The sequence below is a fragment of the Bombina bombina genome, chromosome 3 (assembly GCF_027579735.1).
Source record: "Bombina bombina isolate aBomBom1 chromosome 3, aBomBom1.pri, whole genome shotgun sequence".
Taxonomy (NCBI): Eukaryota; Metazoa; Chordata; class Amphibia; order Anura; family Bombinatoridae; genus Bombina; species Bombina bombina.
In genome coordinates this window covers 231,978,907-231,992,765 of record NC_069501.1, presented here as the reverse complement: position 1 = coordinate 231,992,765, position 13,859 = coordinate 231,978,907, and the positions used below count along the sequence as shown (strand labels likewise).

At 36.8% G+C, this 13,859-nt stretch overlaps 1 protein-coding gene across 1 annotated transcript in view; it reads left to right on the top strand.

Moving 5' to 3' along the window:
- Positions 1-51: 51 nt before the first annotated feature.
- SUPT6H (SPT6 homolog, histone chaperone and transcription elongation factor) overlaps positions 52-13,859 on the top strand; it is a 270,720-nt gene continuing 256,912 nt past the window's right edge. The window contains 1 exon segment of the mRNA XM_053706195.1: positions 52-217. The gene's annotated coding sequence lies outside the window, so the exon portion shown is untranslated.

Sequence of the window (13,859 nt, the reverse complement as noted above, 5' to 3'; positions counted from 1 at the left end):
TCGGTTGTGCATAGTGCGCATGCACGTTCGTGACGTAGGGCTGTTGCTATGTTTTGCGTCTGCGCTGTACAGGAGAGTTGGGAAGTGACATCATAGTGAGGATTCTGTGTATTCCGCTCCTCCGATAGTTGCTACCTTGGAACGGGGCCTCCATTTTCAAATACCCAAGTGAAGCAGAGAGTTTCACGTGAATACGGGGGAGCTCGTTCCCGGTTGAGTAAGTGTAACAACTGGTGTATTTGTCTATTTTCTGTTTGGTGTGGAAGGCGAATTAGCAGCCATTTCCAGGCCAGATTTAGACATTGTTCCATCTAAGGCCCAGGATGGTTAGCTCATTTTGTCTGGTTCAGCTCTATCACATCTATTAACTGGCCTTTTTTTTTGGAGAAAAACATTAAAGTTCTTTAGATGTTCCGCTTTGATAAGGCTGCCAACTTCCAACGACAAATCTAACTCTTGATACCTAATGACAATCTGTCTGCCTCTTTATTTTTGTCATTGCGTAAGGAGAGCACAAAGAAGAGTATATTTGCCATGCAGAGCTTGTCCATTGAGAACCGAGTACATGATTAAAGTTTATGGTAGTGAAACCAACGCTGCATGTTTAAGAAATATTAAAGAAAACTACTTTTTTGACATTTTCTCTTCCTTAAAGGGACAGTCTACACCAAAATTGTTATTGTTTAAAAAGTTAAAGCCCTAACTACCCATTACCCTTGCACAACCAACATTATTTTAATCTACTTTATAACATTTAAAACTCAATATTTCTGACTGTTTCTAAGCCTCTTTCACATGCTTTTTTATTATCTTTTCACAACAAGAGACTGCTCCATGTGTGATATATATATATATATATAACATTGTGCTCAGTCCTGGGAAGTTGTGGCTGACACTGCACTATTTGGCTAAAATACAAGTCAATAGATAAATAAATAGCCATGTGATAAGGGGGTTGTCAGAAGAGGTTTAGAAAGGTAATCAGGGGTAAAAAGTATATTAATATAACCATGTTGGCTGTGCAAAACTGGGGAATGGGTAATAAAGGGATTATCTATCTTTTTAAACAAACATTTTAGACCAGACTGTCCCTTTAAAGGGACACTGTACCCAAAAAATTTCTTTCGTGATTCAGATTGAGCATGCAATTTTAAGCAACTTTCTAATTTATTCCTATTATCAATTTTTCTTCGTTCTCTTGCTATCATTATTTGAAAAAGAAGGCATCTAAGCTTTTTTTGGTTTCAGTACTCTGGACAGCAATTTTTTATTGGTGGATGAATTTATCCACCAATCAGCAAGGACAACACAGGTTGTTCACCAAAAATGGGCCGGCATCTAAACTTACATTCTTGCAGTTCAAATAAAGATACCAAGAGAATGAAGAAAATTTGATAATAGAAGTAAATTAGAAAGTTGCTTAAAATGTCATGCTCAATCTGAATCACGAAAGAAATTTTTTGGGTACAGTGTCCCTTTAAGTTGGGGCTTGCCTGACGACTGAGTCTTTAAAGGGACATTAAACCAAAAAAAAATATTTCATGATTCAGATGGAAAATACAATTTTAAACAACATTCCAATTTACTTCTATTATCTAATTTGCTTCATTCTTTAGATATCTTTTGTTAAAGAAATAGCAATGCACATGGGTGAGCCAATCACATGAATCATCTATGTGCAGCCACCAATCAGAAGCTACTGAGCCTATCTAGATATGCTTTTCAGGAAAGAATATCAAGAGAATGAAGCAAATTAGATAATGAAAGTAAATTAGAAAGTTGTTTAAAATGGTATTCTCCATCTGAATCATGAAAGAAATTTTTTGGGTTTAATGTCCCTTTAATCTTTCTTTATCAAGTAGTGCATGTGTCTTCACCTAGTCATATTGCCTGATTTCATATACACATGAAATATTTACAGTCAGTATGGTAGAAAATAGGTAGGCACTAATGAGTTCCTCCAGACACAGTGGGGCAGTAGCAACAAAGATCATTAAAATTATATTGCTAGAATTAAAGGGAAATCAAGGTTTAGTATAAAATACTCTTATTAGTTAGAGCACTTTTATTATACTAATTTTGCCATGAAAACAACCATATGGGCACCTGGGAAAAGTAATATTGTGCTCTAGAACAAAAAATGATAGGGTTGAGGATAGTGACTGGTAAAATCTTAAAAGGTGGCCAACAGTTGTAAAACTCTATAATTACAGTAACTGCGAGTCCTATGATTTTTTAGATTAAAGTATGGTTATAGTCTGTACCTCAGCTAAAATAAGTTGTTTGGTTTGTTTTTCATGTAACGTGAAGCCCTGGCAAAATACAATCTGATATTCAGCCCCACTGGAGCAATTAGTTTGACCTCTGCTCTGAGGGGATTACAAAGATGTGATCACACATTTTTATTATGGTGCAAAATATTATACTAATGCTGCATAAAATATAGGCATCCATTGGCTCCATATGTTAATAGAGCAAATACACAGGAAATTGATTTTAACCCTTTGGCGAAAACACACAGGGCAAGCATTAGGTCGGTTACCTGTAATAACCGTGAAGTATTAACTTAAAGTGACACGTCTAATTAAAATCCTATATAAGGTTATTAAGCAAATTCTCTTATGCTCTGTGTTTACCTCTTAAAAGTATTAAGATTATAATCCGTTGTACTATGGAATACCCCCATTCTGCTTCAGATGACTGTACTGCCTGCTCGTTTCTCACCAGTGCAAATCCCGATGAGGATACAAATTTGCTAAGTAGTTAACCACTTTGCTGGGTTTTAACATATAGTAAATCAGGGCTCAACACATTTGTTCAAAATCTAGGAGCCAGCCCATAAATTTAGCAGCCAAATGATAAGTGTACAGCACCTTAAAACAGCCTGATGCATGTGGAAATAGGGTGACTGCAAATCCCTTAAACATCTACAAACAACATCCACAGCACCATATAGTAATAATCCTTCTTTATTGGAACGTCTTCTGTGGAACAGATACAAAAAATCATAAGCAACGTTATGAGATACAATGTTCCAATAAAGGAGTATTACTATATGGTGCTGTGGATGACATTTGTGCATAAATTTAGGAGCCATAAACTTTTGGCCATCCCATGATTTTTTGTGTGTGTGTGTATACAGGCGTAACTTATTTTATTGCGCTTTGCAGATATTGCTTTTTTTATTTTTTTATTTTACAAGTTGAAGGTTTGTGGCAACTCTGTGTCGCAAGTTTATCTGCACAATTTATTCCAACATATAAGCACATGAATGAATATATATATATATATATATATATATATATATATATATATATATATATTCAAGTATTTTTTAATTAAGGTATGTACATTGTTGTTTTGTTTTTTTTAGACTTACTGCTATTGCACACTTAAAGTGAAAGTAAATCCTAGCGTTTTACAAACGCTGGGATTTACTATTGAAACAAATAAAGGGGACTTTCATTCATGAAGTATTAGATACTTCATGTAGAAAGCTCCTTTATTTGATTCAATCGATCGCCATGTTTCTTGTACAGCAGCCCACAGCAAAAAAAAAAATGTGGCTAAGAGGTGACGTTTTCACCTCTTAGCCAATAGCCGTGCAGTAAATCTGGCTTGGCGTCCATGGGAGCCGGATTTTATATATATATATATATATATATATATATATATATATATATATATATATATATATATATATATATATATATATATATATATATATATATATATATATATATATATATATATATATATATATATATATATATATATATATATCTATCTATATATATCTATATATCTATCTATGCATAATGAAACAACTTTGCAATATACTTTTAATTATGTAATCTTGCCCCCCTTTTTTATGTAAGTTATTTTTTTAATTTTTTTTTAATTCCATGCAGTTGGTTGCACACATACTAAGTTCAGGAGCTGCTTGTTGGGTCCTCGCAGTGTTGTTGTGCAATTAAGTTACTGCTTAATGTGCTACTCTGGCCCCTCTTGTATGCCACTTGTTGATTCTCTGGCTGCATTGCGGAAATGGAAGTTGTGGCACACAGCAGTAACCCTCTTTCTGCTGTGTGAGGACATAGGGAAGTACACAGGGCAGCAAGTGTAGCAACTGTCATGGCTATCTCTACCTGCAGCACCAGTGTGACTGCTTGACACCTAGTCTTTCAGATTAAAGATGTGACTGGTGGTATGGAACATGTCTAGGAGTATTTCCTCTGTTAGTGTCTTCGGCGATGATGGTAAATTACAGAGCAAGGGGAGCAGTGATATACATGAGTCATCTGTTGGCTGTCATATTTTTGCAATCCAACCTGATTACAGAAAGCAGCTCAGTATAATTACTTTGAAGTCCTTTTATGGTATTGTGGGGTTAAATTGATAAAAAAAAAAAAAAGTCTTGCAAAGCATGCCTTTTATAAAGAGGACATGTACCAGCACAAAGGTTTTGAGATGCCATTGTCATTTGCACCTTTCCATCCATTTCTGCTAAGCTTTAGGTAACTTTGCATTCAAGTTCCACCCAGATGCCATAGTATTTTTGTTGTATAACATTCTGTTTCCACCCAGATATACAGTAATAGAGCAGAGATGGGTTAGCACTATGTCCCAGTGCAAGGTGATACGAGGGACCAGGTTTCATTAATAAAATATGTAGCCACCCAAAAGTTGGTTTTTCACAACTAGAATGAACTAACCCTGCAGGTGCAACCAGTTTGTCACAGCCACGCCACTGAAGGCATGTCTGCAACTTATTTCATTTGGTTAAGAACGTGGTCTAGTCTGTGCTACACCCAGAAAATGACAGAATCTTCCCATTTAATGCCTCCCACACTAATCTTTCTCTGCTGCTACTACTGGACTAATATAAGGAAAGTCCTCAGTAAAACCCAGTCTTTGTCTTTTTTTTTTTTTGGTTTTAAATAGGTTTTTATTGAAAAATTCTCAACTTACAAGACAACAATGCAGAACATTGATATTATCAGTAAAGAAAAGATACAATACATGTTTGGCAGTCAAATAATAACATAATGTCAATTTACATATTTTACAAGATCTATGTTTCATTTACGATTAGAGTTGGTATACTCTTCCCAGATAAACCTTATCGAGTAGTAGGCTTCTAATTGATGTAATATAAAGTAATGGTATTTTTCGAGAGATATTGCCAGTGTTACAGAAGAGACCCAATCTTCTATTGAGGGTGTAATAGTGTACTTCCAAAGCCTAGGTATTAGCTGTCTGGCGCAGTTTAACATTAAGGTAAGTATCTTGGATCTAAGTCTACATGTCAACTTGGTGGGTTTACCAAACAGGCATGTTAGTGGGTCATTAGGAATTTCTAAGTGTAACACCTTGGTTGCTTCTGTTATGAGTTTCCAATAGTTGTTAATCATAGGGCACGTCCACCATATATGGTATGCTGTGCCTGTTTGTCCACACCCTCTCCAACAAATATTTGTGGACTTTGGGAAAATCTGGGCTAACCTGTGCGGGTTATAGTATCATTTACTTAATATTTTCATGTTGGTTTCTTTAAAACTTATAGAGGAAGCCGAAGATGACGTGTGCAAGAATTTTCAACCAGTCCTTTTCTATAATTTTTATTCCAATTTCTTGCTCCCATTTTTGGGTATATGATGGCAGATTACGTGAATGGTATTGTAAGATAAATTGATATGACTTGGATAGGTTACCTCTAATATCATCTTTTTGGTAGCATACATTTTCAAAGGGTGTTAGGTTTCTATATATCTTACTCTTTTCAGGGTGTGTTGTGATGAGGTGGCTTAATTGGAGGTATTTGTACCAAGGGACAAAATGGGATATACTTGATTCTTGTAGTTCTATTTTTGGGCGTAGTTTACCTTCAGAGAGGATTTTGTAATAAGGAAGTAACAAGTGTATTGTACTACATTTATCCTGACCAAAAGTCTGTTGGAGGATAAAGGTTTTGTTGGTTAAGACGTAGGTTAATGGGGATGGAATAGTAGATATGGTTGGAATTTTTCTTACCAATTTTTCCCAGATTCTAAGGGTTTCGTTGGTTGTGCCAGGTGTATTTTCTGTGTTTTTGTGGTTTAATATTAGACCAGCACAAACTTCCAAGGTTGTAGGATTTAGACAAGTGGCGCTCTAGCCCAACCCATTCCTTATTTTACTCATGTTTACACCAATTGATGATCCTAACTAGATGAGTAGCATATCTGTAATATTCCAGATTAGGTACTCCCAGGCCCCCTCTGTCTTTTGACATATACATAGTTTTCATGGATATTCTAGCCATATGTTTTGCCCATATGTAAGTGTTGACTGTTTTCTGTAAGGATTGTAAGTAGTTATCAGGTAGTGAGATAGGTAATTCTTGAAAAATATATAATATCTTTGAAAGTATTGTCATTTTGATCGAATTGGTACTCCCCAGCCATGACAATGGTTTTTGTTCCCAGCTCCTTATATCTTGCTTGATGTTCTGTAGTAGTGGGGTATAATTTATTGAATATAACATGTCTTTATTTCCAGAAAGCTGGATGCCCAAATATTTGATAGATTTAGGTTGATATTGATATCTGAATTGCTGTTGTATGTTGTTTGACCATGTCTGAGTTATGTAAACTAAGAAATTCAGATTTTGTGGTATTAATTTTAAAGTGAGAGACTGCGCTGTATTTAGAGAATTCCAAAGATAGGGCAACTAATGATGTTTCAGGGGAGGTTAGAGTAAGCATGATATCATCGGCATATAATGCCATTTTGTATTTGTAGCAGGTCTCGGTACCCCAGACTGGGTATACCTGCTAAAGTCAGCTTGCTCCCACCAAACGCCAACCCATGAACCTCCACTGGACACCTGCCGCTATTAGAATAACGGCTGCTGCTAGTTGTTATAGCTACCCCCAAGAACATTAGCCAAGACTGAATGCTTGAGGGTCAAAATAGGAACTGCTTTATTGCACAGAGAACACAGCTTTTATTCATTTCCAACAAAGGGGGAGTTACCACATAATCAATAGAAACAAATATTATACAATGGGACAAACATCAGACAATGGTTAGTTAAACAAGATTCTAATCACATCCTGACATACAAAAAGACAATTGATGACTCACAAAATAACAGAGAGACACTTTACACCTAGATTAGATATACAGACACATAACAGCAGGAGGTCTCAGCATTAGATTGTCTGTGCTGTGTGCAATCTCCTGCTCTGTGTCTCACACACAGACTAGATATACAGACACATAACAGCAGGAGGTTGCAATCAGCTCAAACATTCTGAGTCTAAAGGGGGGGGGGGGGGTGCAGCAGGCAATTCTGAATTTGGCTGTCACCTTATACTCTAACATAACACAGGAATCCCAACTCTGTATCAGTTCCCTCCAGTCCTTAGAGTCTCTGGGAATTCATGGAAACTGGGTACACCTGAATCCAGGGTAAAAGTACTCCAAATGTACCCTGGGCACCCACCTCCCAAATCATAGAATCCCCTCAAGTTCCTGGGTCCATAGTCTGAGGGGAGGAGGCTGGCCTGCATTCCTCTCCAAGTACAAAAGTAACGGAAGCTTCCGTTACAGTATTGTGCTTGTTCTATCATGATGCCTTTTATCTCTGGGTTGTTTCTTATATTTGTAGCTAATGCTTCCATGGCCAGGACAAATAATAGTGAGGAAAGCGGCCATCCTTGCCGTGTTCCATTGTTGATTCTTATGGGGGCAGAGAGGGAATTATTTAAGTGTATTCTAGCTGTGGGGGAATGGTATAATGCGAATATTTTTTCAATCAATAATTTCCCGAATCCAAATCTATATAGAGTAGCTCTTAAGAAGTGCCAATTGATCCTATCAAAGGCCTTCTCTGCATCAATTGATAGAAAGATTGTGGGGAGTTTTTGCTGGTTAACATATTTTTTTGGTGTTGTGTCTGGCTTCACGACCTGGGGTAAACCCAGATTGGTTGGTGTGAATTAATGACGGTAACATTTTATTAATCCGGGTCACTAGTATTTTCGCATATAATTTATTGTCTACGTTTAATAGTGAAATGGGCCTGAAATTGGATGGTATATTTGGGGGTTTCCCTGGCTTGGGGATGACCGTGATATAGGCTTCTACCATGCTTTTAGGGAAGGGGTCTTTATCTCCTACTTTATGAAATAAAGTTAGTAGGTGCGGTGCAAGGATGTCTTTAAAGGTTTGATAATACCTAACTGTGAAGCCACCTGGGCCTGGGCTCTTGCCCACATTTAATTCTTTTATCGCTTGGTTTAGTTCAGTAGGAGTAATGGGGGAGTCTATGTTTTTAGCTTGTTCTGTATTTAAGGTTGGCAAATTTGAAGTGTGTAGATAAGAGTGAATGTTGGGTTCTGTTTCTGATTGATCAATTATTGTGTTTAAGTTATAGAGCTGTGAGTAGTATTTTTTGGTATTGTTCCAAGATGCCAGGGGTAGTGAGTATTTTTTGATTTGTAGGAGTAAGGAGTTCATGCACAAAAGATTTCAGTTTTCTTTTTTGTAGGGTTCTAGCTAGTATTTTGCCCGGTTTATTACCTTCATAGAATAGCTTTTGTTTGAATTTTTTAAGTATTGTTTGTTCTTGTGCTAACATTTCTTTTAATTTAAATCTATGGTCTTGTAGCTCCTTAAATATTGTTTGGCCTAGTGGTTTTTTTGTGTGTTTAAAATCTAGATTGGATATGTTTTTAGTTAGGTCTATATATTGTTGTTGTGCTGTTTTTTTTATACGTGCTTTGTACTTTATAAATTCTCCTCTCATGTAACACTTATGTGTCTCCCATATAGTAAAGTCATCAACATCTGGGGTAGAATTTATGTAGAAAAACTCCCTAAGTGATTTGGTGAGTGTTTCTTTTAATTCTTGAGTGTTTAGGAGAGAATCATCTAGCTTCCATATGCAGGTGTTAGTTCTAGTGTTGGGCCATTTTAGTTTCAGCAGCATGGCTGAATGGTCTGACTATGTTGTAGGTTTGATGGAAGAATCAGATATATACGTGAGACCTGCCTGGTTCGTGAAAAAATAATCTAATCTACTATATGATTTAGTAGGTGGGGAGAAGTAAGTATAGTCTCTTTTATCCTCATGGAAGTATTGCCATGTGTCGTATAAATTATGGTCTCTTAAATGTTTCCATAGGAAGTGGGCTGTTTTCTTGGATGCTCTAGTGTTCGGATTTGAACAGTCTTTCAGGGGTTGTACAGGGAAGTTAAAATCCCCTCCTAGTATAATTATACCTTTGGCAAAATCTAACCATTTCTGAAATACCTTGCGAAAAAAGGGTACATGTTTAATATTTGGAGCATATATATTGAAGAAAGTTACTGGGGTACCATATAATAAACCGAAAATGCCCAAAAATCTGCCTTCCTGGTCTTTAGTGGTTTGAATGTGTTGAAATGCGATATTTTTATTGACCAATATGCTAACCCCTTTTTTTTTTGGCTGTGTAGGAGCTGTGGAAGTGATGTATGAATTGGGGGCCAAAATATCTGGGTTCTCTATTCTTGCGGAAGTGTGTTTCCTGTAAAAACAAGACATCAGTATGGCGTTTATGCATATCCAACATAGCTAGTGAGCGTTTCTGGGGTGAATTAAATCCCTTAACATTTTGTGAAATAATTTGTAAGTTATGCGTCATAGTGTATTTTAGGGGAAATCGCACAAGAGTTAATACATATTCTAATCATATGTCTATTGACTGTGGTTTCATTGCGTCTTTCTACATGGTCTAACCTTTTGCTGTAGTAAAACCTAACAAAAGAAACTAAACAAGCAAACATTCGCAGTATAAACAGTAAAAGCAGTTTGAGTACAAGAACAATAAAAATTTACAATCATCAACTTAGGGAGGGAATACAAAACGGGACCTATGATATATGGTCTATAATATATTCAGAATAGGTCACATAAGCTGACAAACATCATATTAGGCACATATTAATTCTCTACAAATTAGTGAAAAATAGTTACGTGTCCTTGGCTGTTCTTTGTCCTATTTTAACGAGGAAAAGGCTGTTAATGGGATTCAGCTTCAGAGTCAGAGTTCTCCTGAGAGAAGGATGAATGTGGGGACCTTGGTGTCCGTGAGATCTCAGATCCAGGAGTTGGGTTCGTAGAGGGCAGTTTTTTCTTCTTAGGTGGTATCGTGTTCCAAGTGTTTTGCTTCTTGTTGGTGGAGGCCTTGGGTTGTGCAACTTGTAGATCAGAAGTATCCGGCGGTTCCAGGTCTAGCAGTTTGCAAAATTGATTTATTTCCGTAGGGTTGTTGCATGTTACTTTTCTATTATCCTTAATGACCAGTAGGTGAAAAGGAAATCCCCACCTTTATGGTATTCTTTTATTATGTAATAGCATAGTTAAAGGAGACAGTTCCTTTCGTCTTTGCAAAGTCCTGGTCGCCAAGTCAGCATAAAATTGTAATACAACCCCTCTAAATTTTACAGGTTGCTTCTTTCGAGATGCCGCCATAAGACTTTATTTTTCTAAGAAATTCTTGAACTTGATGATGATGTCCCGTGGGGGAGCTGTGTCTGGCGGCTTCGGTTTCAAGGCTCTGTGGACTCTGACCCATTGGATGTTTGTAGCGTTAGGACTGTCCAGCAAGTGTGTAAAGAGTGAGGGGAGATAAGTAGGGAAATCACTAGGCAACACCGATTCCGGCACTCCTCGTATTCTAACATTTTTCCTTCGACCCCCTGTTCTCCAAATCCTCTAATTTATCTTGTAGAGTAGAGATTAATTATGTTGGTCCATGGTCTCTTGTATCGCAGTAAGTTCTTCTCTGACAATATCTCCATTGTCCTCTAGAGCCTCAACCCTAAATCCCATGGTATGAATATCCTGTTTGAGATCCATAAGTTCTTCTCTTATGCATGATCTCACAATGTTAGCAATTTCTTGTGTGGAGGCCAAAGAGGATAAAATGTGCGTGGGGATCTGAGTTTGGTCTTCTTTGGTGTGGGAATCTTGTGAGGTAGTAAATTGTTTTGATGTCTTGCCAGCAGGGCTGGTTTGTTCCAGTGTTTTCTGTTCTGAAGGGCTAAAGTAAGACGTGACCATCTGACCCTTAGCTGACCTAGTGCGGGTTTCTTAAACAGTTTTAATATTCTTTTTAGTAGCCATTATAAAGTTGTAGCCTGGTATAATGGTGTTAAAGGCAAAGGTTAGATATATAGGCGGACTCTTTAAGGCAGTGCTCTTCAAATGGCTAGTTTCTATAAGTGCCTTTTAAATGATTAAAGTAGATGCACTACTGATATAGTTATAATGTCCTGCGTCTCAGCTGGTAGTAATAATATGCAATTGCCTGCACATTTAGTAGTTACAATCCGTATCAACTTTTCCCTTGGAGATAGGGTTTTCCTCCATGCGGCAAAATCTGTCTATCAATTAGTGATAGGATTTTATATGTAGCCTCCTAATAAATTATTTGCAGCATAACATGAAGAAACCGTTGCTAGGGTAGATTGTGTTGAGACTTCTATCTCATATTCTGTTTGTGTTAGGTCGTAATTGAAGCCATGCTGATAGTTGGTAAGCAATTACAAGGTTTACCCAAGCTGTAGAAGTTATTCACTTCATTGTAGAGCGATCCGTTTCTGGATATATTACATGCTGCGTCACACTTTCAGCAGCTTGGTCGCTTCTTCTACTTTCCAGTCTCCGACAAGGTCGCTTACATATTCCAGACTGTTCAGAGTGATATCATTAGACTCCTGAGGGTATCAACAGCGCAAATCAGTAGAGCAAAGTGCCTGATATTAAGTTTTGCAGACCTAGTTTTTAATTGTGAGCGGTCCCTATTGTGGAGCTCTGGGCTTAAGCAGCCATCATAGCTGCGGCCAAGCTCCGCCCCCAGTCTGTCTTTTTTGTTTTCTAAAAATCTATACGAAACCACAATATTCTCATTTTTGCTTTAATAACATAGTTCACATATAAGACAAAGGCAAAATTTGAATATAGAAATGTTTATTATGTTCAAAATAATAGTCTTGGTGCAATTATATAATGGAAAAAGATTTAACAAGCAAAATTATGCATTGAAAGGGCAATAAAAATAAAAAAAGGACTTCTGTCCCAAGGGATATTAGAAAAAAGCTAATTATCGGTTGCCTTCAATGGGAAATAGCAAGCTTAAACCAAATTATACAATAAATACATTTTGGATTATGTCATCTTTATTACAAGTCCTCTTTTTCGACAAGGGAGCATGTCATAAACCCAGCTGGCTTAAAGGGACATCTTTTATGATTCAGATAGAGCATGCGATTTTTAAGCAACTTTCTAATTTACTCCTATTATCAAATTTTCTTTTTTCTCTTGGTATATTTATTTGAAAAGCAGGACTGTAAGTTTAGGACCATTTTTGGTTCAGCATCTGGGGTGTAGTGCTTGCTGATTGGTGGCTACAGGTAATTTTCAACCCAGTGACGCCCAAAAGTAAAGTTTAACTGCAAAGCACTCCCAGTCCCAAGCTTAAAGGGACACTAAACCCAATTTTTTTTCTTTTGCGATTCAGATAGAGCATGCAATTTTAAGCAACTTTATAATTTACTCCTATTAATTTTTTTCGTTCTCTTGCTATCTTTATTTGAAAAAGAAGGAATCTAAGCTAAGGAGCCAGACCATTTTTGGTTCAGACACTGGACAGCACTTCTTTATTGGTGCTGTCCAATCAGCAAGGACAACCCAGGTCACCAAAAATGGTCCGACATCTAAACTTACATTCTTGCTTTTTAAATAAAGATACCAAGAGAATAAAGAAAATTTGATAATAGGAGTAAATTAGAAAGTTGCTTAAAATTGCATGCTCTATTCGAACCACAAAAGAAAAAAATTGGGTTCAGTGTCCCTTTAACCCCTTAATGACCGGACCATTTTTCAATTTTCTTACCCTTAATGACAATGGCTATTTTTACATTTCTGCGGTGTTTGTGTTTAGCTGTAATTTTCCTCTTACTCATTTACTGTACCCACACATATTATATACCGTTTTTCTCGCCATTAAATGGACTTTCTAAAGATACCATTATTTTCATCATATCTTATAATTTACTATAAAAAAAATTATAAAATATGAGGAAAAAATGGAAAAAAACGCACTTTTTCTAACTTTGACCCCCAAAATCTGTTACACATCTACAATCACCAAAAAACACCTATGCTAAATAGTTTCTAAATTTTGTCCTGAGTTTAGAAATACCCAATGTTTACATGTTCTTTGCTTTTTTTGCAAGTTATAGGGCCATAAATACAAGTAGCACTTTGCTATTTCCAAACCATTTCTTTTCAAAATTAGCGCTAGTTACATTGGGACACTGATATCTGTCAGGAATACCTGAATATCCCCTGACATGTATATATTTTTTTTTAGAAGACAACCCAAAGTATTGATCTAGGCCCATTTTGGTATATTTCATGCCACCATTTCACCGCCAAATGTCATCAAATAAAAAAATAAGTTCACTTTTTCACAAATTTTGTCACAAACTTTAGGTTTCCCACTGAAATTATTTACAAACAGCTTGTGCAATTAAGGCACAAATGGTTGTAAATGCTTCTTTGGGATCCCCTTTGTTCAGAAATAGCAGACTTATATGGCTTTGGCATTGCTTTTTGGTAATTAGAAGGCCACTAAATGCTGCTGCGCACCACACGTAAATTATGCCCAGCAGTGAAGGGGTTAATTAGGTAGGTTGTAGGGAGCTTGCAGGGTTAATTTTAGCTTTAGGGTAGAGATCAGCCTCCCACCTGACACATCCCACCCCCTGATCCCTCCCAAACAGTTCTCTTCCCTCCCCCACCCCACAATTGTCCCCGCCAT